Raw genomic sequence first — 26,056 nt, forward strand, 5'->3', positions numbered from 1 at the left:
AAACTCAAAAAGCCCTCAGCCAAAATCCTATCTAGAATGAAACTCAAATCTGCAGCATGTCAGGGTTTTGCTGGAATGAATCAGCTGATCTGATCTGATGTGAATTTCTGACCTAATTTTGCTGTAGGACTCCGTGCTCAGGCAGAGAAAACAAGGTTAATGTGTTGATAAGGGGGTGAGATTAAACAGGCAGACAGTGTCTTAATAACCCTCTCTCTAATTTCAGCTTCCTCTTGTGTTTGTGATTAATTCCAATCACTTTTCTATTAATCATTTCAGGGGACCTCAAGCTGCTTTGCTTGTTTTTAGGTTAAAATTATGCAGCCAGATTTTCTTTTCTCTTTTTCCGAAGATAAACAAGATATCCAGGTCTGGAAGTCATTTTGGTTACGACGCCAAATGTATGGGGAAGTTTCTATTCGGAGAGTCATACAATTAGAAGACAGAATTCAATAATTCACCTTGTCCTTCCCTCACTGATTGCTTTTTATTGAGCCAGAAGCCAAATCTACAAGGGCTGATCCTAAATAAATTGATTTATTAAAAGTGTTCCACTTTTTTTTCTCAGTGCTGGGGGGGAAGTTAATATTAATGAGCATATATCCAGGGACACCACTTATGCTCATGAATATTAGCTTTCCCTGCTTAGCCTAAGGACATCACATTGGTCCATTCTGGCCATTGTGCCTATTCATTTTGCAAGTCAAAGTGGTGTCTTCCATTGTCGGGAAGGGTCACCACAGTCCTGAGATGATTAAGGCAAACGCTAGCATTCATCTATTTACAACATACACTGCATCGATATTGGGAATAAGGGTGATTTTAGGTTTTTCTCCAGTCACCTGCCAAGACAGATTAGGAGCCATATGGAGAGGGGGCCCTTTATGGCTCATTTAAGATAAACTTCCTTCTCTTTCTCACATACCTTCTTGGGAGCTATTTTTACTTGTGGTTATTTCGACTTTCATTATATTCTGGACCAAGCGCTGACTTTCCCTTTTAGAGATCTCAGTGTCTGTTCCATATCTGAAATAAATGCACAGATGCTGGCAAGAGGAGGGGCTTTCAGAATATAACCCCATCTGGACCAGTCGGTCAGCATGACGATTAAGCTCTTCTAATGCTGAGGAAATTTCAGCAAAGAGTAGACCTCCCAAACCTCCAAAATTATGGCATCCTGAGTGATTGAAAAGAAACCCATTGGAAAACCTAAGGTAATTTTTCTTTTAGAAGTAGTGTTAAATATTTAGAGATGGTTATAGATTAATTAGGCAACAGCTTTCAGCCCAGGGCTGTTTTTTATACTCTTCAGGCTCTCGGAGGATATTCTCAATCTTTAACTAAACATGGCCTTTGTAAAATGTTCAAAAACCCAGATAAGGGAAAGGAATTATGAGTCAGAGGATTTTTTAACTACTAAAAATGCAATATGGCATAGAGAACCTGTCTAATGTAGCAAATGAAACTGCTAGAGATTGCACATGCTAATAAAATAGCTCCAAGGCTCTGTCCAACGTGGACTTAGCCTGAAAGAAACGTCATCATTATAAATTTATAGATCACCTTGAAATTAAGTTTAACCATGAATTGATGGAAGGAAAATCAAGCCCCCTCCCAAGATGAATCTTTGCTCAAGCCACATGCCACTAGTTAAAAAGTGTTTTCAATAACACTCATATTTGGAGATGCATGACAATATTCATGTCCATACTACAATGTGAATATTACTAGCTTGCCAGGAAGCAGAGGAAAAAAAAGATACAAACTTTTTTTGTTTTTTTTAGGAAAGCACTTTCAGTAAGTTATACAAGGAAGATGCTTTAAAAATAAAAAGACCAGCATTTAAACTCCATTATTTTAATTAGCAAAATGCATTTTAGTCTTTGATTCAAGGCTAAGTATACCACTCAGCCTAACCTGATGTTTGAATAAGAAATGAAGTTGTTCAGCAATGAAGAACGTTACTAAGGAGACGTTTTAATATCCTATTAGGCTGATGTTTATGTGTGTTTCCTCGCTATTTTGTTTCTGTATGAAATGTTTCAGTGAGCATTTAGTGAACATCTATTTCACGGCAGGGGTTGTTCTAGGGGCTTGGGATAAAGCAGCAAACAAAATAGTAAAACTGTTTGTCTTTGTGGGATTTACAATCTCAGGGGAGTGGGATGAGGGAGACAGACAATAAGCAAGTAAAGTATAGAGTAAGTTAAAATGGGATGAGTTGTATGAAGAAAACTAAATCAGAGCATCGGAGCTCAGAGGTATGGGGAGAAGGCAATCTTACATAGATCGGTCAGGGAAAAGCTCACTGAGCATGTCACATTTGAGCGGAAAAAGCTGCACCGATCTCCAGGGTGACACGTTTTTGGGATTAAGAAACCTCCAGAGAAGCTATCCTAGGTGGGTGCCTGTCTGGTACGTTTGAGGAACCTACCAGAGGTCAGTGTGACCAGAATGGGGCAAATGAGGAATGGGGTTGGATCATGACAGGACACTGTCGGGACTTTGGCTTTGACTCAGATGAGATGAGATGGGAAATCGTAGAGTTTTGAGACGCAGAATATGCCACATCTGACTGCTATGATTAAATGGAAGGTCATGCCACCTGCTCTGTGGAGAAGCAGGGCTAGAAGCGCCAACATCAGTTGGGAGGCTATAAAAACAATTGTGAGGAGGGAAAATGCTGGTGTGGACCTGAGTCCGTGGACAGGGGGAGGTGTGGGGGAAGTCGAGATACATTTTTGAAGGTAGAGTTGATGGAAGTTGGTGACAGATTCAATATGGAGTTGAGACCAAGGTAAAATCCTGGCATTTTCATTAACTAGGATGGAAGGACAGCAGGCAGAGGGTTTCGGTGAGAAAGATTTTGAATATATGAAGTTTGATATGTTTATTAGCCTTCCAATGATTTGTTGATGTTTGTGGGTTTTTTGTTTTTTTGTTTTTGTTTTTGGAAATGTTTATGTATTTTGAGAGAGAGAGAGCCAGCTGAGAGCATATGCACAGGGGAGGTGGGGGGAGAGAGAGAGGGAGAGAGAGAATCCTATCACAGAGCCTGACATGGGACTCAATCCCACAGACCGTGAGATCATGACCTGTGCAGAAACCAAGAGTTGGACTCTTAACCTACTGAGCCACCCACGCTCCTCCAACTGTTAATTTTGGTAAGAATTGATGTCTCAGTTTTGATCGTTTGTAGGCGGGAGACTGAATCATTTTAGAGAAATTTGAAACACTTTTATAAAACTCTCCAAGTTACACAGACACATGCACATTTAAGTCTGAGGACAGATTTTTTTTTTAAGTGTTTATTCAGAGGAGAGCGAGCTTTGTAGGTTAATCACAGCGAATGAACAATTGCCTGGAGGTCTCTCCATTGTGCAGAGTTAGTGGAGTTAGTAATCTTGATTCTGAGAGCCACATGATCCATATTCTCACACCCCTCCAGTTTAGGGCAGAAATAAAAGCCTGGTCCTGTAATCTGAGACGTGAGATAAAAGGCAGGTAGGTGTAGACCCGCCAAAAACCTGACATTTCTGAAAAGAAAAAAAATGCTTCGACAATGGGTTGATTCAGTTATTAGTGCTGGTCATGTTCATTTCCGACCTTTTTACAATGATGGAGACGTAGATAATCAGATTGTTAATTGATGGGCATTGGGCACCTTTTCTGTTCTTAGGTATGACAATAAACCAGTAGATGATTAACCCATTGTAAACAGAAGATTTGGACCAATAGTGTGCGTGGGTATAAGGAAACACAATCACGTAGTGGGAAAATCCTAGCACCTAGACAAAGGTGAGATGAGTAACTTGTTTTCTAGATTTAGCGAGACCCATTAAAACTTCTCTTGATTATTTTTTAAAAAGTTTTATGTATTTTTGAGAGAGAGAGAGAATGGGAGAGAGACAGACAGAGTGCGAGTGGGGGAGGGGCTGAGAGAGAGGGAGACAGAATCCGAAGCAGGCTCCAGGTTCTGACTTGTCAGCACAGAGTCCGACGCGGGGCTCGAACTCATAAACCAGGAGATCACGACCTGAGCCGAAGTCGGACACCTAACTGACAGAGCCACCCAAGTGCTCCAAAAAGTCCTTTAATCTTTAAAGTTAAGTTGACTCGTTTGGTAATTAGAAGTAACAATATTCATTCTGTTGCATCGTTAACAGAAATAAAGAGAACAACATACAGGAAGCAACCGGTGGAATAGAGAACACATCGCTGCCGCTTAGAATTGGTAACCGCTATTATTGGTAGAATTTGTACTATTACCACTATTACTGCTTTTACTGTCATCATTATCACCTTTATCTCCATCCCATATTGTGGTTACGTTAAAAAATGACAAATGGCGCCACCTCCAAAAAGGTGCTGCCTCCATTTAGGGTGGAAACCAACACAGGGAAAGAAAGAGGGCTGTTTGCTTTGAGCATTTGTACACGGCACGTGTATCCCCCCCTCTAATGTGAATTTCTTACTTGATCATTCTGTTTCATCTTCTTGATGTGCGCACATTTTTGTTGTTTCTTCTAAAATCGTTAAAGTTACATGAGCGCTGGAAGAATTTGGGCATACAAATAGATTCCAAAGGTTGCACTAATTGGTAGTTTTAGTTTTAATTATTAAATTGGCTTCTAAGAGCAGAGAAACTGTCCCTTGTGCATAGTAGGTTTTGAAACATTTGTAAATCAAATCACATCGAACTCACTCGGTGTGCTGACAGTGGATTTCCCAAAGGAATAGTAAATAAACTGGTCTTGCATGTAATTTTTTAAAATGTAATTCGCTCTTGAATTTCCAGGTATTTTCAGGGCAGTACCCTCAAAGTTTTTCCTCTTGGCATATGAGCTGCTACATTTTTACTCTTTCCATGGAAATGTATACTTTCTGTGAAACTGCCATAACGTTTAGGTTAAAGACAAATAGCGAAGGAAATAATGAATCATGAAGATAAAATGACAACTACTTGATATCTGCAAGAGTTACGATCTTAAATGTGGTAGGTTTTTTTGCTTGTTTTTTGCTTGTTGTTGTTTTTTGCTTTTTGCTTTTTTGTCGTTGTTTTGTTTTATTTAAAGCAATATGCTCAGTGGTTTGATTTCTTTGCTGGAGAGCAATGTGACTTTCAACATAGCATGTAAATGCTGCTTAAAGGTTTCAACTTCACTTTGGTTTGAGGATTCGGGAAGGTTAGCTCAACAATAGCGCTTAACTGCCCTTTTCAGAGAGAAATTCTTTCAAGCTACTTGTTGTGGTAATTGTAACTCTGATCTCTCCAGCTCTTTTTGAAGAGGACCAGAATTACATGGAGAAACTTCAGCCTTTAAGAATTTTCCTGGAGGGATTCCCAACCCCCTAGGATGCTTGCTGTTACATTGTCACGTATAATTTTTAAAATGCCCTTTCTAGTACACAACTGAAATAGTATTCGTTTGGGGGAGAAATGACACACAGGACTGGAAATGACTTGTCAAACAAGTTATTTTATAGATCATTTTTAAGGAGTTTTTTTTTTTCAGCAGCTGGTAGTTTATTTTATTTTGGGGAGAGATGTCATTTTGTGATAAAAAAAATAAACAGTAATGGAGAAATAAAAAAAAATAATGGGGAGATATTTCTGTCGTGCTCCGAGTACATGTAGACTCAGCTCTCAGGAGAAACGGGGTAGTTTCTTCTTTTTCCCTCCTTCCATACCAGGTCTGCAATTGTATAGCAAGGGAAGTTTGATCATGGTAACGCTAGAATCTGAAATAATTTACCCTTAGGTTGCCTCTAAAGTGTTTTAGAGAAAACTCATTGCAATTAATGTAAATTATTCTCTTAGGCCTACCGGCCTCTGGATGCTGAAACAAAAAGTTAAGAGATGTGTAGTTTGTGACTTTTCTCTGGATTGTTACCGAGCCCTATTTGAAGTCCTAAGATCTCAGCAGCTCCCAACTCTTAGCAGATCAATACAAATATATTTTATTTAGAAAGAAATTCCATGTGCTTTAAAGCCCATGTTAGTACAGACACATTCATTTGTAGAAATGAGTTCTTCGAAATATCAAACTTTATTCACAGACAATTTTTTTCATATAATTTTACTTTTATTTCTTCTTAGTAACTTCTTAGGATTTTGATTTATTTCCTTAGTGCGTATGTTTTATAATACATTTTGATTACAATCTGGCTTGTGTGTGTGTGTGTGTGTGTGCACTGTGTTTAGTTTGTGCACAATTATTTAAAAGCCTTGGTATTTCAAATAAAAGTAGAGAGGAAAAACACAGTCTCAAAACATAGTGCAAGGTTCAACAAGATTAAATAGGCTAAAGAGAGATGGGGGAGGGGACACAAAACGACTGCCCAGTAAAAGCCTTTTTAGCAAATCATGCTGAATCTCATTAATAAAGAATACGTCCACTAAAGCTGTACAATCAATCTGCCATGTGCATTAGTGATGTCTAGTCCAATTCAGGTAGATAAATTGTTCCCTAAGTGTTGGTCGGTTGCCACTCAAATCACAATACCAATAATACATGCCGTGCTGAATTTCTCCTGACTCATGATGAAATTTCCTTCACAGGGTTAGACTAGACCAAACAGGTGAAGGAGAAGGATGATGTCTGTCTGAATGAACACCACCATCTGTAGTGAAAAAGGATAGATAGGAAGAGAGGTCAGCAATAGACAGCAACACGACAAACCAATCTACCAAAAATAGACTGACGGGGAGTAATCCAACTAAACCCCATTGCCCAAAGTGTCGGCTAAAAATACAACCGGAAAAGTATAGTCAATACAGCGTTCGCAAAGTCAGATGGGAGCATTAATGGCGCACAGAGATATCCATCACGGGAGAACAGGCTCAAGACAAGGGGATAAAAGGGAAGGGAAAACAGAGTCACTAAATACTTCCGTGAAGATTTTAATTACAGCATCTTAGTCTGGTTTCCACCCATGAACAATTCTACTCGATGATAGCTACCACGACTAATATCTTTCCCCATGGCTCGCTATCAGAAGCATTCATTATTATAAAGACATACTTTTTAAAGGCACAATATAAGGTGTCCTTGTGAGATTCTTTGGTTGGGGTCGACGCCACATGATTATTCCATTGGCTTCATAGACAGCCTGAAAACGAAAGCACCTGCTTTTGAACCTGTAGTGGAAGGGAGAGTACTCCAGCATCTCTTACAAGATTAAAAGTCTCCGAGGAGATGGCGTGCATGTAAGAGAGCATTTTGAAACGAGGTGGAAATACTAAGCCTGAGCTGTTGTATGATTGCATTAAAGCGGAGGAATGAAAGATTAGCATGGTATTGGGTTTTAGGAAGGAGTGTCGCATGTGGATTTGTCATTAATGCAGTGACCCTATCTGCCCAAGCCTTTCCATTTCAATGTGACTTAGAATTCTAAAGAGAAGCCAGCTTTACACAGTCCCCTGTGTAAGTTGCCTTCAGCAAAGTACCTCTGTCTTTAATTTAACACAATTGGCAATCTTGGTTTGAGACGGACTGTGATTTAGTTAACACGAAAACAGAACGACCTCTGTCACCCCAGAGTTGAATGAGAAACTCCGCTCAGTTTTGATGACATGTATGAACTCTCTTGGAAGGTGATTTGGGGCTGGGGTGGGGATGGGCCTCGGTAACCGTGCGGAGGACCAGAAAAATCCTTCCTTTCATGGCCTGATCTTCTCCTAGACAAATGGATGCATGTTTGTTTTTTAATGGTGTGCTTCGATAATGCATGCATGTTGTGTTACCTCATTGACATGGAACGAAACCCCACTGCGATGAACACGCCCCAAACGAGCCACCTGATGCAACAGAGCGGTCTTCCCCTGCCAACTAGGGGGACTTGTGAGTTCCTGATAAGAATGCAGCGTATTCTGGGACCTGTTCACGCAAGAAATCGTATGTGGCAGACACATCACCACTTTTAATACCTTGAGCGATCAAATCCACGCATGGCAGATCAGACCTGATACATCTCAAAACAATACTTAGCTCCACTTTCCTTGGCATTCACGTCCGAACTTTGGAGAGAGTTTCCCTCACCCCTTTCAAATCCATTCGGATAGACCGAAGAAGCGAACGAAGGAAATGTTGTTTTGTATTAAAAATGAGAGCGAGACAACAGATTAATGAAAGTTTTCATCAAATTGTTTTTCTTCTCAAGTATCTGTACTTCAGACTAATCAAACATCCCATTTGTACACTTTCTCGAAAAGTTCCCAGCCTCAATTTGTATTATTGTAAACCTTAATTATCATTTCTGGGCAAAGCAAATAACCACACTTATATATACTGTAGGCAGTATCTATGTTCTGTTGTACACGGTTTATAAATTAGTGGAGAAGTTTTTTTTTTTTTTTTAATTTTTGAACAATGACCTTTGAGAACTAGAGTGATGCTATCCTCTTATTTTACTTAAAACATAAAACAAATATAAAATCAGGCAAAAAAGAGGAAATTATAATTTGAGGGAATGCTAAATTGAAAAAAAATTAATGTTTATTTATTTTTTGAGAGAGAGGCAGAGGGTTAGTTGGGGAGGGGCAGAAAGAGAGGGAGACACAGAGTCCAATGCGGCTCCGGGCCGTCAGCACAGAGCCCGATGCGGGGCTTGAACTCACAAACCGCAAGGTTATAAGCTGGAGCCAGAAACTTAACTGACTGCACCCCCCCAGGTGCCCATACAATCTGAGGGAATTCTAGAGCCCTTAGGTCTGACTTTTATAGACAGGTAAATATAAATAATTGCATTGACCAGCAATGCAATTATGATATTTATATTGCATATATTTAGATGTGGCCAGGACATGGTCTTCTTAAAACCAAAGCATTAAATGGAAGTAAATTAGACGTAAAGTAAGGATTAAAATGAAAAGAGAGTAGAGGTTAAGGAAATTTTAGCCAGGTCACTAAAATGCCACACTTTGTTTCCTTCTTCTCTAGCCTCTGAATTTCTATGTTTGCAAAAATGGTTGTTAGAAGTAATCATTAAAAGAATCCTTGCAGTTTTTAATAAAGTAAGCCAAAAATAATTTAAAGCTATGTCTATCACACTAAAAGTTGCATGTTTGAACTGGCACTTAATTACTACAATAACATCGCTTTTATAAAACCAAACTTTTGGCATGGCAACTTCAACAATAGAAATCAGGGTGTTGTTTTGTTTTTGATTTTTTAATGTTTATTTTTGAGAGAGAGAGAGTGCATGAGCAGGAGAGACAGGGGCAGAGATAGAGGGGAACAGAGTGTTTGAAGTGGGCTCCGTGCTGACAGCAGAGAGCCTGATGTGGGGCTTGAACTCACAAACTGTGAGATCACCACCTGAGCTGAAGTCAGAGGCTTAACAGACTGAGCCACCCAGGCGCCCCCTAGGTATCAGGTTATTATTAAGGGAGAAAGTTTTCATAGAAAGGAGACAAAAACAGGAGGCACCTGGGTGGCTCAGTTGGTTAAAGCTTTGGGCTCTTGGTTTTGGCTGAGGTCATGATCTCATGGTTCATGGGTTTCAGCCCCACACAGGGCTCTGTGCTGATGGTGTGGAGCTTGCTTGGGATTCTCTTTCTCAGTCCCTCCCCTGATTGTGCACTCTTCTCTCTCTCTCTCTCTCTCTCTCTGTCTCTGTCTCTCTTTCTCTCTCTCTCTCAAAATAAATAAATAAACTTAAAAAAAAAAAAAGGAGACAGAAACATATCAGGTGCCTGGCAAGTTGATGTCAATGGAGTGGCCATGTCCTTCTTGCTATGGAGTCAATGAAGCCACCAGAACTCAGCTACAGGATCAGGGAACATGGTGCGTTCGTCCTAACTCATGTCTACCAGACGGTGTATTTCAAACTAGTCAATTTGGCACATCAGAACTTTGACTCCAATTTTAGTGGTTTTTTTTTTATCTGTGAATATGTGTGTGTGTGTGTGTGTGTGTGTGTGTGTGTGCGTGCACTTCATCCACTGATGTTTTGATGGATTATACACAGAGCATTTCTCATCAGGAATTTATCCAACAAGTAAGGGCACTTTGGTTATTAAATTGAGGTCTCATGTTAGAGGCCATTAAGCAAATTATTTAGTGCCTTCTGCTTTAGAAAGCAAGGGCACAAGAACAGTATTTTATAACTGGTTAATTTCATGCTGCAATTAAAATCTTGACACACAGTTGGAATGGCAAACTTAACGCGATGGGGAAAATCGAAGAGGGGTTCTATTGTCAAGTTTCTGTTTGAAAAGGGACTTTTAAACAGAGTTCTTTCCAACACATTTAAGAATTCACCTTGATAGGGGAGTGGGGGAGAGAGGGAAATGGGTGATGGGCAATGAGGAGGACACTTGTTGGGATGAGCACTGGGTGTTGTATGTAAACGATGAATCACGAGAATCTGTCCCCCAAAACCAAGAGCACACTGTATACACTGTATGTTAGCCAACTTGACTATAAATTATATTTAAAAAATAATTAAAGAAAAAAAAAAGAATTTGTATCTTCTGCCTGCTATGGGATGGAAACTACCTGTTGTTTAGAGAATAATCCAAGCAGAACTAAATTTTTGGGTTTTAGAGATTTCTTTAGATTTTATACAAACAATAGGAATTGCATTATAATAGATTTTAGCAGACGCTTTAATGAACAATGTTTCATAGGCAACTTTTTGGTAATAAAATTGGACTAATTCAATATACATGTTATATTAATGTCTAATTTTCATTTTGATGACTAAATCAGGAGAAAGTGGGATTATTTGTGTGTGCATGCATGTGTATGTATGCACACGTGTGTGTGTGTGAGAGAGAGAGAGAAGAATATTGAAGTGTAAACTCGAGTTTATATTCATTACAGTGGGAAATACAGAGACAAAGAAAAAGAGAGGTAGTTTGTCAAGAAAAAATTCTTGATATCTGAAATCAAAAGAAAATTCTAATGTCCTCTGGAAAATTAGTTTCGTATTATACTTACCTCTTGGAAGTTTTTTTTTTTTCCTTGTTTCTACTTATTTAGTATTTTCATCTGAACCCATAGTACAATGTAGCAGTTAACAGTGTAATCCACAGTGTCAGACTTCCTTCCAGGACATCTGGAAGGGACTCCTTGTCCCTAACTTCTTCTGGCTGTGTGATTGTGGACAAATTACTGGAACTTTATGGGCTGTAAGTGTCTCCAGGATAGAGGGGTGGTGATAAGAATAGTACCTATAGCTTAGGATGTTACTAAAAAAAGCTCAGTGACATCAGCCATGTGGACGGCTTAAAAGAGAAATCACAGGAAACACTAAGTAAGTGTTAACTTTTATGCACTAAATTATACACAACACAAGGGCAGGGGCTTGGCCTGGCTCATTACTGCATTCTTAGAACCTAGAACTGTAGTTGTTCAGTAAGTATATTTGAATGATTTATTGAATGATCAATTGATATTATGAAACCTCACTCATGAATTACTAGAAAGTTAATAGTATAATGTAATTTGGGGGGATGCTAATTTTTTAAAGTTTTTACTTATTTATTTATTGAGAGAGAGACAGAGAGAGAGAGAGAGAGAGAGGTGAGTGGGGAAGGGTCAGAGAGAGAGGGAGAGAGAGAATCCCAAGCAGGCTCTGCACTGGCAGCAGGGAGCCTGACATGGGGCTTGAACTCACGAACCATGATATCATGACCTGAGCTGAAACCAAGACTCGGACGATTAACCAACTGAGCAACCCAGGTGCTCCAGGAAGGGATGCTAATTTAAACCTTACCCTGTGAAAATACCTCCTTTGATATAAGCAATACCATAAATCTCAAAATTATAAAATTATTCTTTTGGCTTCCATGTTGGGTCACTTTTTATAAGGCAAATGAAGAGACAACATATTAGTATAATCATATGACCAGTAGTTAACTTTGCCTTACTTTGAATGATTTATTATATCCATTCCCAATAAAAGGTTAGTGATCCCCCTTTCAAGGGGATACCCGAGTGGCAAAGAGATGTGAATTGAATAGGGCAATAGGCTGCTAATAAACCCCTATTGTACAGTTTTTCTCAGATTTAAATTAATATGTAATGTCATCCAGTAGGAAAGTGGGTTTCCTGAAGTCATATAGTGAATTGTTGCTGAATTTAAAAGAGAAGCAAGACTAGTTTCCTGTTATAACTGACCTAAATTGTCTTATTTAGTTTAGATTCTTATTGTACATAAAAAACAGTTGGGCGATAAAACGTGGAATCTTGGGATTAAAAAGCTTAAAAACTTGCTAGAGATCTTTTTTTAAATTTTTTTTTAATGTTTATTTATTTGTGAGAGAGAGAGACAGCCAGGCAGAGTGCGAGCAGGGGAGGGGCAGAGAGAGAGGGAGACACAGAATCCGAAGCAGGCCCCAGGCTCCGAGCTGTCAGCACAGAGCCCGACGCGGGGCTCGCACTCACAGACCACGAGATCGTGACCTAAGCCGAAGTCGGGCGCTCAACTGAATGAGCCACCCAGGCGCCCAAAAACCTGCTAGAGATCTTTGAAGGGAAAAAAATTGCCTCTCATCCCTAAGATTCTTTTCACCAAACTCCAAAAAAAGGAGAATGAGTGCTAAGGACAGACTAAATTTTTAGTGTTGCCCAGATATTCATCATTCAGTAATTAACATCTAGGAAACTGGCAACACAGCGATTATTTCTTATACAATATTAAGTGAGATACCAATAATGGCACTCCATCAAACTGTGTGATGTTAGTCAAATTTATTTATCATGAAAGTTCTTAGTTTCCTCATCCATGAAATTCATAATCATAATGCCCACTTTGCCAGACTGTAGTGAGGATTAAAGGGAATATCAATATTCCTAGAGGGGCCACTACTCTGCAATTGGAGAAGGATGAGTGTTTCCGCCTCAAGTTCTGCCTCTGCTCACACTTGTGTATTTCACACCATTCATGACCCTATGTCTTGGGTGGGTCCCTATGTTGTTTCAAGACTAATCTCAAGTTTCATCTCTTTGAAACCTTCTCCAGTCTTCACATTGGTTGTGACATTGGTTGTTCACTCTTACTTGCTCTAAAGCAGTCTCTCTAATTCTATTCTAACATTTAATGCATCCTCTATGATGATTTCCATATGTAAAGCTAAAACTGAGCCAAATAATGGCCATACCCTGGCACAGAATGGCATTACAACAAATAAGAGTCTAACAACTTGCGGGGCACCTGAGAGGCTCAGTCAGTTGAGCATCCACCTCTTCATTTCAGCTCAGGTCATGATCTCAGGGTTCATGAGTTTGAGGCCCACATTGGGTTCTGTGCTGACAATTTGGGATTTTTCTTTCTCCCTCTCTTTCTGCCCTTCTTCCTGCTCTCACTCTTTCTCTTTCAAAATAGATTTTAAAAAAATTTAAAAAAAGTAGAGTCTAACCTTTAATCTGGACCTTTGCTGGAGTGTCTAAAAGAATAGCCAAGGGGTTATTTCGTTCAGGAAACCAATGACTCTCCTTCTCACCTATAAACTCCTAATTGGCCCCATACTGTACAACTCAGGCTTTCCTCTCTCCACTCCCTTCTCTGACTTTAAACTCTTAATTGCTTAGATCAACTAACTCTCTGGCTTTGGGCGTCTTGTGGAGAAACAAGAGAGGTTGATTTTTCCTTCTTCAACCTTTGTGCAGCACCTGAATTCTGCACAAAAGGTCAGGTCCCTGGGCTGGGATGTAGCATCCTTCTTCTTTGGGAAGTGACAAAAAGCAAAGTTCATAACAATGTATAGTTTAAAATCATCACTTTTGTCCCAGCCATAGTTGCCCCTTCTGCTCTCTTCCCTGTTAGATTGAGTTTCTTCTCAGTATAGGTATCAGGATAGAGCTCAGAAAAGCAATATATTGGAGTTCTGAATATAATTTGGCAACTGTGTTTCTTTTTGTTTTTAAGTGTATTTATTTATTTTGAGAGAGAGAGAGAGAGAGAGAGAGCATGAGGGGGGAGGAGGGGAAGAGAGAGAGAGTCAGAGAGAGAGAATCCCAAGCAGGCTCCATGCTGTCAGTGCAGAGCCCAATGCAGGACTTGAACTCATGAACCATGAGATCATGACCTGAGCCAAAAACAAGACTTGGACACTTAACCAACCGAGCCACCCAGGCGCCCTGACAGCTGTGTTTCTTAAGATCCTCCTCTCTCTACCTGTACTTTCCCTCAGGTACCCTTTAGTCTATGAGTCAGCAAACATTTTTAGATAGTGGTTATTTTAGGCTTTGTGGACCATAAACTCACTGTGGCAACTAGTCAACTTTGCTATTGTAGCATAAAAGTACCTTGACAGTACTTAAACCATGAGCATTATAGTGTTCCAGTAAAACTTTATTTACAGAAATAGATAGAGTGCCAGATTTAGCTTGTGGGCCAGTTTTCCAAATCCTGCTAGTCTGTCCATTGGTTTTGTTGACCTAATTGTCACCATCCAGGCCAATTCTTCTAAAGGGAATTTCACTGGTATTCTACACTTCCCAAACATGTGAGTTGAAAGCATCAAGAAATTAGAACTCTACTTGAAGAAGAAGAAGAAGAAGAAGAAGAAGAAGAAGAAGAAGAAGGACAAGGACAAGGAGGAGGGGGGAGGAAGAGGGGGAAGAGGAAGAAGGGAAGGAGAAAAAGAAGAAGAAGAAGAAGAAGAAGAAGAAGAAGAAGAAGAAGAAGAAGAACTGTACTTTCTGTGGAGTTCTCTAGCTGGATTATTAATCCAGATGCAAAACAAAATTTCAATAGAACTTTGAGAGAATTTTTGAAATTCTAGGATAGCTAGTTTTCAAGATGTGCTTAATGTAAGTAATAAAGGTGTGCATAATTATAAAGGCATGACGATAGCAGCTGACATTGATTTCGTGCTTATCTCCGACCAGATGCTCTGTATTTTTAACATGCTATGTCTGTTTAATCCAGATGATATTCCCATTAGTTAGAGCCTATCATTTGTTCCATTTTACAGATGGAGAGGCTGAGTCTTAGAGACTAGGAAGTTTGCCAAGATCACAAGATGAGTGGCATAACAGGGGTAGAGCTCAGGCATGTCTGACTTCAAAGAACAGTTCTGAAAAGTAAGCGAGAGAGAGAATAAGGAGGGTCAGAAATAATGCATAATTCTAGGAGTGGGATTTAGAGATGAGACATGGTGCTCCCATCGGTTGCTTCTCCTTGAGCCAATCTGGCAAGTCCCCTGGGCAATTCCAAATTCATCATCCAAATGCTGTGCTTGCCTTTTACATGGTGATACTGTGGAGAGTCCAGAGGACCTCTGAGTGCTCACGAGGGACCATAAAGTCTCCAAACCCACGACCCAGTTCTCAGGGCAGCTTTTACGCAAAATTCGCAATGATGTCGTCAGATTTTCACAAAATTCAGCACGCCCGGAATTTCTTGCCCGCAAAACGTCTGTGACATTTCAAAGAACCACAAAAAGAATCATTTTCTTTCAAAATAGAACATAATCAAGCAGCTACAAATTCCTCTATGATAAAAGCTTCAACATAGCACAAGAGGAAACAATGAACTATGGTTAATATATTTTTCAATTGTATGCTGATAATCCATTGACCATTTTGAGATAAACTCTCGAATAAATGGCATAACACATTTGCTTACAGACTCTAGTCTAAGTGCTGAGTGCTTAACCAAAGCCTCTTAAAACGTCCTCGTTCAATGATTTTCTTATAGTATTAATTTGAATTCTGGTGTATCCTTGCTAGAGCAGCATATCAGAAAGAAAGAAAAAAAAACTCACTTGCACACTATGTACTTACCATGGCAACCCCAGCATCACATGGTGCACATGCTAGTCTGGAGGCAAAGAGCTTCACGGGCTCTTAAACAGACACACACACCAGCCTCCTGGCCACGTGACTTCGCCTACAGTCAGCAGCCTTGGCCAAGAAAATGTGTCAGCATAAACTGATAAACTCTGGGTTATTCTGACTCCTGCAGTTCCCTGCCTTCTTTAGATCTGCTCACTCATTTTCTCTCCTTTTCTCCCTCACTCCCTCTTTCTCTTCCTTACTTTTGCTTATTTTCCATATAGAATGTAATAGTTAAAAATTCATTTACCATCTTAGACCGGCTCAAAATAATTCTTTGTATTGAAATTTCTGTGACTGGAAAAATATTTTGCAGTGTGCATGATCTTATTCGTTTTCCCGTCAGTGTCTCAGCATGTGAATGATATGCAACCTTTCTAAAGACCGACAAAAACGTCGAAATGTCCATAGCAGAGATGAGGGAAATTCGCGCAAACTATTTAAATCTCTTCTTCAGTTGAATGAGGGGATATTATTTGCTTAGCCATTATTTTAATAGCATCAAAGTTATTTATTAAGTAAAATGTGATTCATTTGGTTAAAACCAAAACCAAAGATAGAGGCTTAAGTTAAAAAAAAAAAAAAGTAAACAAAATAAAATCTTAGACCTGGTGATGCATATCACTTCTATCTCTTGGAAACAGTGATGAAAATACAATGGCTCAATCTTTTTCAAAAACTGTTCCAAATCCCAGGCTAGTGTTTTAATCCACTTGGGCTAAACACATCATAGTTACATGCTTTCCATATGTTATTGCTATAGAAAAATCAAACCACCAACAAATAATATACTCTTGACATTCTTTCAGAGTTTCAGTTTACATATTGGTTTAATTAACAAAAGTCTACATCTCAATTCCTTGCTGAGACTGCCTCTCTAGTTTAGCTTCAAGAACATAAAGGCAGCAGATTTTGCAAACAGACAACTCCCAAGATCCTACGTACGGTAATTAATGAATCTTGTGATTTGTGGTAAAGCTTTTGAACTTCAAGGGAGTCCATTTTCAATTTCCAATGCCAGTCAATCAGACTCCAGTGCTATTTCCTAAGTAATCACGTTTATGCACAAATGTTTTTAGTTAACAGCCATTGAATAATTGCCTGCCTTTAAGCTCTCTCTCTTCTAGCTCTCTCTCTCTCTCTCTCTCTCTCTCTTAAAAATGAGCTTGTTTGCTTGTGACCATTTTGGAAATGATCCAGAACAAAATATCATTAGCATGTTCCAGGAACTCATTTGCAAATGCATTTATGCATTAAGAAGCAGGGCCGTGTTGCCTCTACTGTGAAAACAGAAAGGGGCTGAGGAACTGAACATAGGAAGGGTTGACCAAAAGTTTCCATCAGTGAGAAAAATCTGATGTTCACTAAAAAAAAAAAAAAAAAAAAAAAAAAAAAAAGAATTTAGTGTAAGAAAATAGTAAACAAAGTTTCCAGCTAAAAATATACAGCAAATATGCATGTGAAGCCATATAATTCATAATAACAGTGTTTAGAGGTCTTGTCTGCAGAGGCTGATCATGTTGTAAACATATTTGTACTGTGTTAATGAGTACATACTCAGGTTTGGTTAATAGGAAAAAGGCAACATAAAATCATCTTGTTACCTATGTTAAGATATCTTTCTATATCTATATATTTATGGCTATATCTGTATATATATCCATTTGTATCTCTTTCCTACCATCTTCTTAAGAGCTGTGCCAGCTCTGATTCGGTCCTGCATCTTCCAAAACCCTACCTTACTAGTTCAATTTTTGTAACAAAGAACCAAATAACCTTGATTTAAGTAAGGTAAAAGACTCTTTCACTCCCATATTGTCTCTGTGACAGTCCAAGCATAAATAGTCCAGGGCTGACATGACATCTGCATCACCTTTTGCATCTAAACTCCTTCATGTTTTTGTGATGCTGCTCATCTATCTTCTTGCACATTCTTTCTTGTGATCTAAGATCCATATCTGCTCCATCGAGTCCTGTCATACTTGCATTAAAAAAAGTAATAACATTTATTCATTTTTGAGAGATAGAAAGAGACAGAGCATGAGCAGGGGAGGGGCAGAGAGAGACAGGGAGACACAGAATCCAAAACAGGCTCCGTGCTCTGAGCTGTCAGCACAGACCCCGATGCAGGGCTTGAACCCATAAACTGTGAGATCATGACCTGAGTTGAAGTCAGATGCTTAACCAACTGAGCCACCCAGGCGCCCCCTGTCATGCCTGCATTTTAGTCATCAGAAAGGCAGAAAGGTAGTCAGGCTCCTTTATTTTAAAGCATGACCCAAAATTGCACACCTTGTTTTCACTTATTACCCATCACCTAGTCACATGATGCCACTTAGCTACATGGGATGCTGGGAAATGTAGTTTTTAGCTGAACAAGGAAACACACATTGATTGAGCATATCAAAGTCTCAACCACAGCCATTTTCTAGGGTAGACATTTTATACAGAGTGCTTAGGACATGCACTTAAGGTCTAATGAATACTTGAAATTTTAAAAAGCTTACTGGTCCCAAATACCAAAAGGAAAAAACAACACCCCCCCCAAAAAAAACAAAAACAAAAACAAAAACACAACACCCCACAAAATATAATTTAATGAAAATCTAATAACATATCTATGATCTGTAATTAGACAAAATTCATTAATTGTTTAATTCAGTATTCAGAAAAAGTCACTTCTTTTAAAAATAATATTCACATTCGATTTCCTTCCTTTAGAATATGCACGTTCGCTGATAAATTATAGTCCGTCATAAATTAAACAGGAAATGTATGGTCAAATATTTTCAAAGAGCAAATTTCAAACTACTTAAAAAGTGTCACAGCGAAGCCCATATTAAATGTGGTTATGTGTATACATCTTAGTTTGTCCCCTAAAAGTTGAGTGAGAACGTCCCCAAACTAAGTGATTCAATGGTCTTCAAATAGCCTGTCAGAGTCCTGAATACATGATTTTTAAAAACTGCTACAGTCAAGCTGTACAAGTCATAAAATGTCAGCTGTTTCATTAAACTGTATTTTACAAAATCAGTATTTATGGGATGTAGAACTGACCGCAAATAGAATGGGTGAGAATAATATGTCCCTCCATAATTATCAAGCCCTGACCCAGTATATTTTAATAAAAGAACGACTCTGATCCCAAGTGCCCGTGAGTTTCTCCTGTTCCCACAAAAGAGAGGGTTTTGTGTGAATGCTGAAGAGAAGCCCTCTTTATGCTACCCTCAGAAGAGTTGGGGAGAAGATTGTGTGATACAACGGAGGCTATGAAGATAACCGGGTTCCCAGTCAGGATGCTGTAAGGGGGGCGGGGGAGCAGGTTGAGGGACCTGAGGGACAGCTGCCATTCTGCATCTTCCTGGGGGGCTTGAAAGCTGCTTAGGAATCTCTGTCATCCAACAGCTACAGGACCACTCGTCTTTCTGCACAAAAGTTAGGGGACTGTATCTATTTCTTTCTTAGAATTCTAGCACAGTTTTGGAATATTTGTGGGCAAGCAGGGGCTGTTCTTTGAGCTAGCCGATGTGATCTTTGGTGCAATTACAAGAAAACATCTGAAAAGAAAAATAATGCTTTAGCTTCCTGTGATAGGAGAAGCAAGTTCTTTATTCGGAAAACGTTCGTGCATTTGACCGATACTGATTGATTGTTCGCTTTGTGCCTGCATTACTAATAGGCGTTGGCAGGTACAACGTGAACGTGGAGGTGCTCTTTTAAACTAGTTGGTAGCTTCTGGTAATGAATTTTCTTTGTGAACTTTCTCCTCTGAAGACTGCACATCATGTCATTTCGTAACAGGGAGATAAACGGACGGTTCCATGGTTACAGATGGGTACCGGCTATGTGTTATAACTTCACATATTTGCTATGTGCTTTAAATGAAAACCCTGTTTTGCATGCGTGTGTATGTGTACCCACATATACGTGGAAAACTGATACTGGCATGACTAAGCAACTTGAGACCCTCCAGATATGACAAGACTTGACTATCTATGCCAGACGCTGATGCTGAATGATTCTTCTTTGGGCAGAACGCCATTGTTCTCGCGAGCCTTTGTACCACTGACTGAGTGCTCTCTGAGGCAAGCCTGAAAAGTGTCCTGGGATATGAAAAGGCATTTTACCTTGTGATATTGCTTTTGTTGCATCCTGACCCATGGCATGTGACTTTTTTACTAGCCTTTTAGATGTATGATATGTTTCTTTTTCCTTTTCTCTCTCTCTTTCTCTCCTTCTTTCTTTCTTCTTATGTGCCCTCAGAGATGTTCAGTAATCAAGTAAACATTGAAAGTAAACTAAGCAGAGACACAACTAGATAAGGGTGTCGTTTTACCTCGTTCCAAATATACGGCCGTGAAGGATTAGGTAAGAAAGGGAAAGTGGCCTATGTAAAGACATAAAAAAAGAAAAGACGTCTGCTGAAACTCAACTGTACTTGTATTACAAACACAAATGAGGGTGAATTGAAATGGAGAGGCTTGAGTGCCAAATGATGCGTTATACATCAGTCCAAGGCACCAACACCAGAAGTCAAAATGGAAGTTAAGCGAGCTTAATTTTTTAATTTGACTTGACTGGTCAAATACTCAAATCTCAAATTTCCTCATGCCCATAGCTGCAGTCCGCCTGTTGATGCAGTCTTCTGCCGGCAGGATAAATTGCATATCATTCCTGATTATTAAAATGCTGAGAAATTTCTACATGTTGCTATTGCTTTTACTAATTAATTTCCCTGTCAAGTATTCACTTCAGGAAGTTAAAGGGATGAGTGTATATTATCGCGGTTCCCCTTCATAGCTTTGTTTCTTAGTCATTCTTACGCACACTCATAGAAACAAAAGTAGATACACACGTACTCATTTGGTTATTCAACTTAACATTATTACAGGGCCATATACCATAGTGAACTTGCACTCTGGAAGCAGACAGATCTGTATTTAATCTTTGCCTCTACCGCTCACTCTCTTTGAGTATCAGGTTGGTCATTTGTAAAAGGGAGATACTAATTCTCTCTCATGGGATAGGTGTAAGAGTTCAGTGAGGTGATACTAAGTACTGTATATCTGTACCAGATATTAAGTACTAATAAACGTAAGATGTCATTATTCATTGATCACTTACTAGGCGCCGGTCACGGTGATTTGCAAATGTGCTGTGGACTTCTCCCCGGACTCCCTGTCTTTACCTCCTGCACCCCACATTTAGCCCGCTTAACATGTGACAACCAAGTTGATTGGTCAGGTCGTTTCTTTCCTGACGTTTTCTATGCTTTCCTTTTGGCTCAAAAATTAAGACCAAGCAATCATTCGTCCCACATTCAAAATACATTAGTTTCCTCGGCTGCTCTAACAAAGCACCACGAACGGGGTGGCTTCAAAAACAGAGATGCATTGCCTCAGTTCTGGAGGCCAGAAGTCCAAAATCAAGGTGTTTCCTTGGATGGTTCCTTCTGAGGCTGTGAGGGGGCAATCTGTCCCAGCCTCTCCCCTGCTTCTGCTGCTTTACTGGCCATCTCTGGAGTTCTTCGGTGCATAGAAGCATCCTCCCCATCTCCTCCTACATTCTCACATGGTGTTCTCCCCGTGCGTGTGCCAGTTTTCTCCTTTGTGTAAGGACCCCAGTCGTGCTGGATTAGGGGACCATCCTACTCCAACATTGCCTCATCTTAAGTAATTATATCAGCTAAGACCTTATAGCATGAATTTGTGGGAGGGAGAGGGACAAAATGATTTAACTTTCAACATAAAACATGCCCTAACCTGGCCCCAAACCCAGCTCTCTAACCTAAAACTTATCATTTCCTTCCATATAGAGGAAGGAAGGAAGGAAGGAAGGAAGGAAGGAAGGAAGGAAGGGGGAAGGGAGAGGAAAGGAATAAGGAAGGAGAGAAAGAAGGGAGGATGAGAGAGAGAAAAAAAGGTGGGGGAGAAAAAAAACCCACTTTCTGGCCTCTACACCAACCACACTTCCCTGCATGTTTGCCTTCATAAACATGAAAGATGTCAGAGTGCCCTTTTCCCTTTTTTTTTTTTTTTTGTTCTCGGGTCAAATTCTGCCAGCTTCGTGTGCATTCATTGCCCTTTCTCCACTCCATTTTCTTCCCGCTTAACAGACTCTCCTTCTCTGAGCTTCTGCCCTATCAGACACCTCGCTCCCTCAGCCGGGGTCTGGTGCTGGGACTTAGGGAGCGGATACCCACAGGGGCAACAGATGGCTTGAGTAACCACAGAAGCTACCCTAATGAATGATCAAAATGGCTCTGCAGAGGAAAAGACGAGCTGAGCTATGAAATGGAAAATAGAATTCAGCAAGCTAGGTTGCACCCAAGGAATATAAATTAGAATAATCTTGTTGTTTGGTGTCTCGCTTCCAAAGCCGAGCATCTGTGACTTCTGCAAAGGTGCTATGCTGGTCTGGGACATGAGCACTCCACGTGTCTTCCTCCAAAGCTCCTTGGATTGGCTTAATGGTGACCCAAAAGTTGCTTATGTTTACAGAGGTCAGTATATGGCAGGTGTAAAGGAAATTTCCTGCCCCTTCGTGTTCTCAGCATCTGAAGATGAGAGCTGGTATAAAACACCAGTATCACCGTATTTGGGAGTAGGTTTGTGTCAGCATGAGCTAAAAGGCAGACAAGTTGTCCCTGTCTGCTCGTAAGAGCAATCAAAGCTGGCTCCAACACCTGGGAATGCTTGGTCTCTGCTCTCAGAGCACATTACTAGGAGATCACAACTGCTTTGGTTTTTTCTCCTTCGGCTGGCTAAATAGAATAAACATAATGCTCTTTGGTAAATCTGGGGGGTCGCTCTCAGAAAAGAAGGGCACTTCTCCACCTTGCTAAATCAACTCAAATCAACATGTCTGCAAGTCTAAATGAGGCCTTCTTCACCTGACACAGACACTGGGCTGTGTGCTTCATGCACATTATCAGATTTAATCAACCTTTCAGAGGAGTCTTAGCAAGGTCAAGTAAGGGGCCCAATGCCAAAGAGATAATAAGTTCGGAAATTACATCACATGTAGACCCGTCTTACACCGAAGCCTGCTTTTTAACCGTTGGGTTGCCTCTGCTGTGTCTCCGTAACTAATTAATGGATGAGGTTTTCAATTTAAATAGTCCGAGATGAAACAGTTGGTGATTCTTTCTCTTTCTTCCTCTTTCTGGATTAATATGGGTCATACATGTGGTTGAAATAAGCAGCTGAGGGGCGCCTGGGTGGCGCAGTCGGTTGAGCCTCCGACTTCAGTCAGGTCACGATCTCGCGGTCCGTGAGTTCGAGCCCCGCGTCAGGCTCTGGGCTGATGGCTCAGAGCCTGGAGCCTGTTTCTGATTCTGTGTCTCCCTCTCTCTCTGCCCCTCCCCCGTTCATGCTCTGTCTCTCTCTCTCCCAAAAATAAATAAACGTTGAAAAAAAAATTAAAAAAAAAATAAATAAGCAGCTGAGCACATGATTGTTTTCTTGCTATTTCTTGCTCGTTAGATCTCGAGTGTGTTCCTAATAGCAAGTCTCAAATCACTTCTAAGCGTCTGCATCCTGACCCCTTTGCTATGCCAAGTTCAGTGCTGAGGACCTATCGTGTCCGGACTCTATTGGCTGGTTCTGAACCTTCAGCTTTCCTGGGGATAAGTGAGTTTCATTGGGTATAGATGAGTTTCATTTGACAACTACCACATTAAATCATGCGTTGGATAAGCTTGAGTATATATGCAGTGCTATTGCAATGGTTTTAAGAGCCCGCAATGGTTTTAACAGAACAAAAGATTCTGGTTTTATCAGAGATAGACACATGGCTCCCATTCTTCACACTGCACTGCCTCTGCTAGGGAGCTACAAGTGACAGGTTCATCTACTAAGCTCTGCCCTGGGAATTCAAGACCCTATTTAGCAAGTACTGTAAAATCACTGACAAACGCCTGATGCTTTTATATAGGGCTTTGTGTTGATTTAATATCTAGAGATAAAAGTATCAAGATGTTTTGGTAGATAATAACTTCACATATCTTTCTCTCTTTCCAAATTAAGGAATTAAGAATTAAAGGTGGTGGATATCTTTCAAACAATATCATTATAAGTCCAAGGGTAAAACAGGAAGGCAATCTGAATGATATGTTCATCCATTTGCTCATTCATTCAACACATATTTATTGTGTTGAAAAACACTGACCATTTGTTTTTCGGCACTAAGAATTATGATAGAGGATGCACACGCTTTGGAAGTATGTAGGCTTTGCACCCAAACCAGCATTAAAGCATCACGTAAGGCTTCCTAGGTGAAGGTAGAGGTGAGGTAAGACTTCTGTGATGAGTAGAAGTTAACCAGGATAAGATTAGGGAAAAGACTATTTTAGGGCAAAGGGAGAAACAAGCTAAGAGGCTCCTAAGCATAATGGGTTTAAGAAACGCAAAGTAGTTTGATGTGACTGAAAGGAAATGTACTGGGTGAGTGGGATATGCTGGAGAAGAAAGCAGGGGCAGATGATATGTGAGTGAGTCTGAGTGAGTCCATGTGTTTGAAGGATAGGGAGGAGAGAGTTAAGGGCTGAGATCAGGTTGGAGATCATGGATACATAATGTCAATGAATTTCCCACTGGTGATGGGTTTTCTAGCAGTGCCCAGAATCTTGGATTAGGCTAAGGACAGGGCAAATCTATACAAGCTGTGTTTTTGAACATCAGATCTAAAGGATATACTTGGGGCAAGGAAGTTGAAGATACAGGAAAAGAGTATAATTAAAGAGATAGATCATGGAGGTGGCACCTGGGTGGCTCAATTGGTTGAGCATCTGACTCTGGATTTCAGCTCAGGTCATGATCTCATGGTTTATGGGTTCGACCCCCATATCAGGCTCTGTGCTCATGGGCACAGAACCTGCTTGGGATTCTCTCTCTCCCTCTCTGTCTGTTTCTCCCCCACTCATGCATGTGTGCTCTCTCTCTCTCTCTCTCTCTCTCAAAAAAAAAAAAAAAAAAATAAATAAATAAATAAATAAACCTTTTTTTAAAAGAGATAGCTGTGGAATCTGAGCCAAATAGGGAAAAGCATTAAAACAAGAATGCCCTTTATAATTAGAGAGAAAGTAGAAAGGCTCACATTTGGACTTTCTTTGAGGTTAAAGCACCAAGGAGTAGAACATGAGTTAGAGAAAGAGGAGAAGAGAGAGCTGAAATTGACTGGATTTATTATTTCAGTGGTGGAGAGTTCCAGGTCACTGCAAATTGCGGGCTGCAGCCACGGAGGTGGGTCACTGAAGTACAATAGAAATAAAAGTTACTGGAAATGAGAACACCAAGGAAATGAAAGATAAGAATGAGTCAGTTTCTGTCTGGCACCGAAGATACCCAGAATGATCGCAACACGTGGAGTGGATGAGGGCACGATGGCCCATGTTCCCCGTCAGTGAATGAGGAAGAGTGAACAGAAGGAAAGCATAAGAAAATACCATGAAACTCAAGGAACCAGTGATTTTGTACATGAGGAAAACAGGCTAAATGCTTAGAAGTAGCAGAGGGAGGGCTATCGATTTTGCCTTCAGTTCCTGGGGTCCATCAGGTGGAATGAATGAAAAGATTTCATTTTGTATTAGCAATTAATGAGACATTGAGACAATGAGATTCTTAGCTGACAATTTCAGGCAATGCTACAAAATGCAGTTTTGACCACATGATGTAGGGTTAATCAGGTGGACTCATGGTTATGAAAGTTTGGGTTCAAATCTCAGCGTGAAAACAAACAAACAAACAAAAAAACAAGAAACAAAATAAAACAAAACAAAACACCCAGCTTCCTCCAAGAAGAGTTCTGGTTCTTTTCAGCTAAGGAGCAATAGGAAATACTCAGGAAAGATGTCTTAATGCAAAGAGAATTTTATCAATGTGGAACATGGGTTACAGGGTCTAGGGTAGAATGACTCACAATTGGTAAGAATGATGAGCAGTTAGGAAAATGACAAGGGGAGAGAGGAATAGACCAGGGTACATGATATAAGACACACGCATAATAAGAGACAAAAAGCTTGGAAAAGAGGTGGGGGGGGAAGATTATTGTGGAGGGCAGTGTCACATTTGGGGGAGTGTCCAAGGGTAACCTCTGTGAGGCATGCTGGATTGAATTAATCTGATCTCAATTTGCCAAAACATTGAGTTCTTCTAGTGGATGGAGGCAAGTTTGCCTAGAATTCTAAGAATCCTGCTCAGTTTGGGTGAACTGTACTTCTGATAGATGAGAGACTCCTGTGTAAAATAATGGGAGATTCCCATTTT

General features: G+C 40.1%; 1 protein-coding gene and 1 long non-coding RNA gene across 7 annotated transcripts in view; one reads left to right on the forward strand and one right to left on the reverse strand.

Moving 5' to 3' along the window:
* NYAP2 (neuronal tyrosine-phosphorylated phosphoinositide-3-kinase adaptor 2) overlaps positions 1–26,056 on the forward strand; it is a 267,608-nt gene that overhangs the window by 18,203 nt on the left and 223,349 nt on the right. Inside the window, exon 1 of one of the 6 annotated variants that reach the window (XM_086719782.1) lies at positions 1,100–1,214. The exons of the other annotated variants lie outside the window; for them this stretch is intronic. The gene's annotated coding sequence lies outside the window, so the exon portion shown is untranslated. Of the gene's footprint in view, positions 1–1,099; positions 1,215–26,056 lie in introns of those variants that run through there. 6 annotated transcript variants of the gene reach the window in all.
* Positions 6,132–15,809, reverse strand: LOC147578709 (uncharacterized). Its single transcript, XR_015255588.1, has 3 exons — positions 15,741–15,809; positions 15,198–15,372; positions 6,132–6,624 (listed from the first exon to the last, which is right to left on the reverse strand). It is a non-coding gene; the product is annotated as an uncharacterized LOC147578709 (long non-coding RNA).

The sequence above is a fragment of the Puma concolor genome, chromosome C1, assembly GCF_028749965.1.
Source record: "Puma concolor isolate L17-30 chromosome C1, mPumCon1.1.hap2, whole genome shotgun sequence".
NCBI classification, from domain to species: domain Eukaryota; kingdom Metazoa; phylum Chordata; class Mammalia; order Carnivora; family Felidae; genus Puma; species Puma concolor.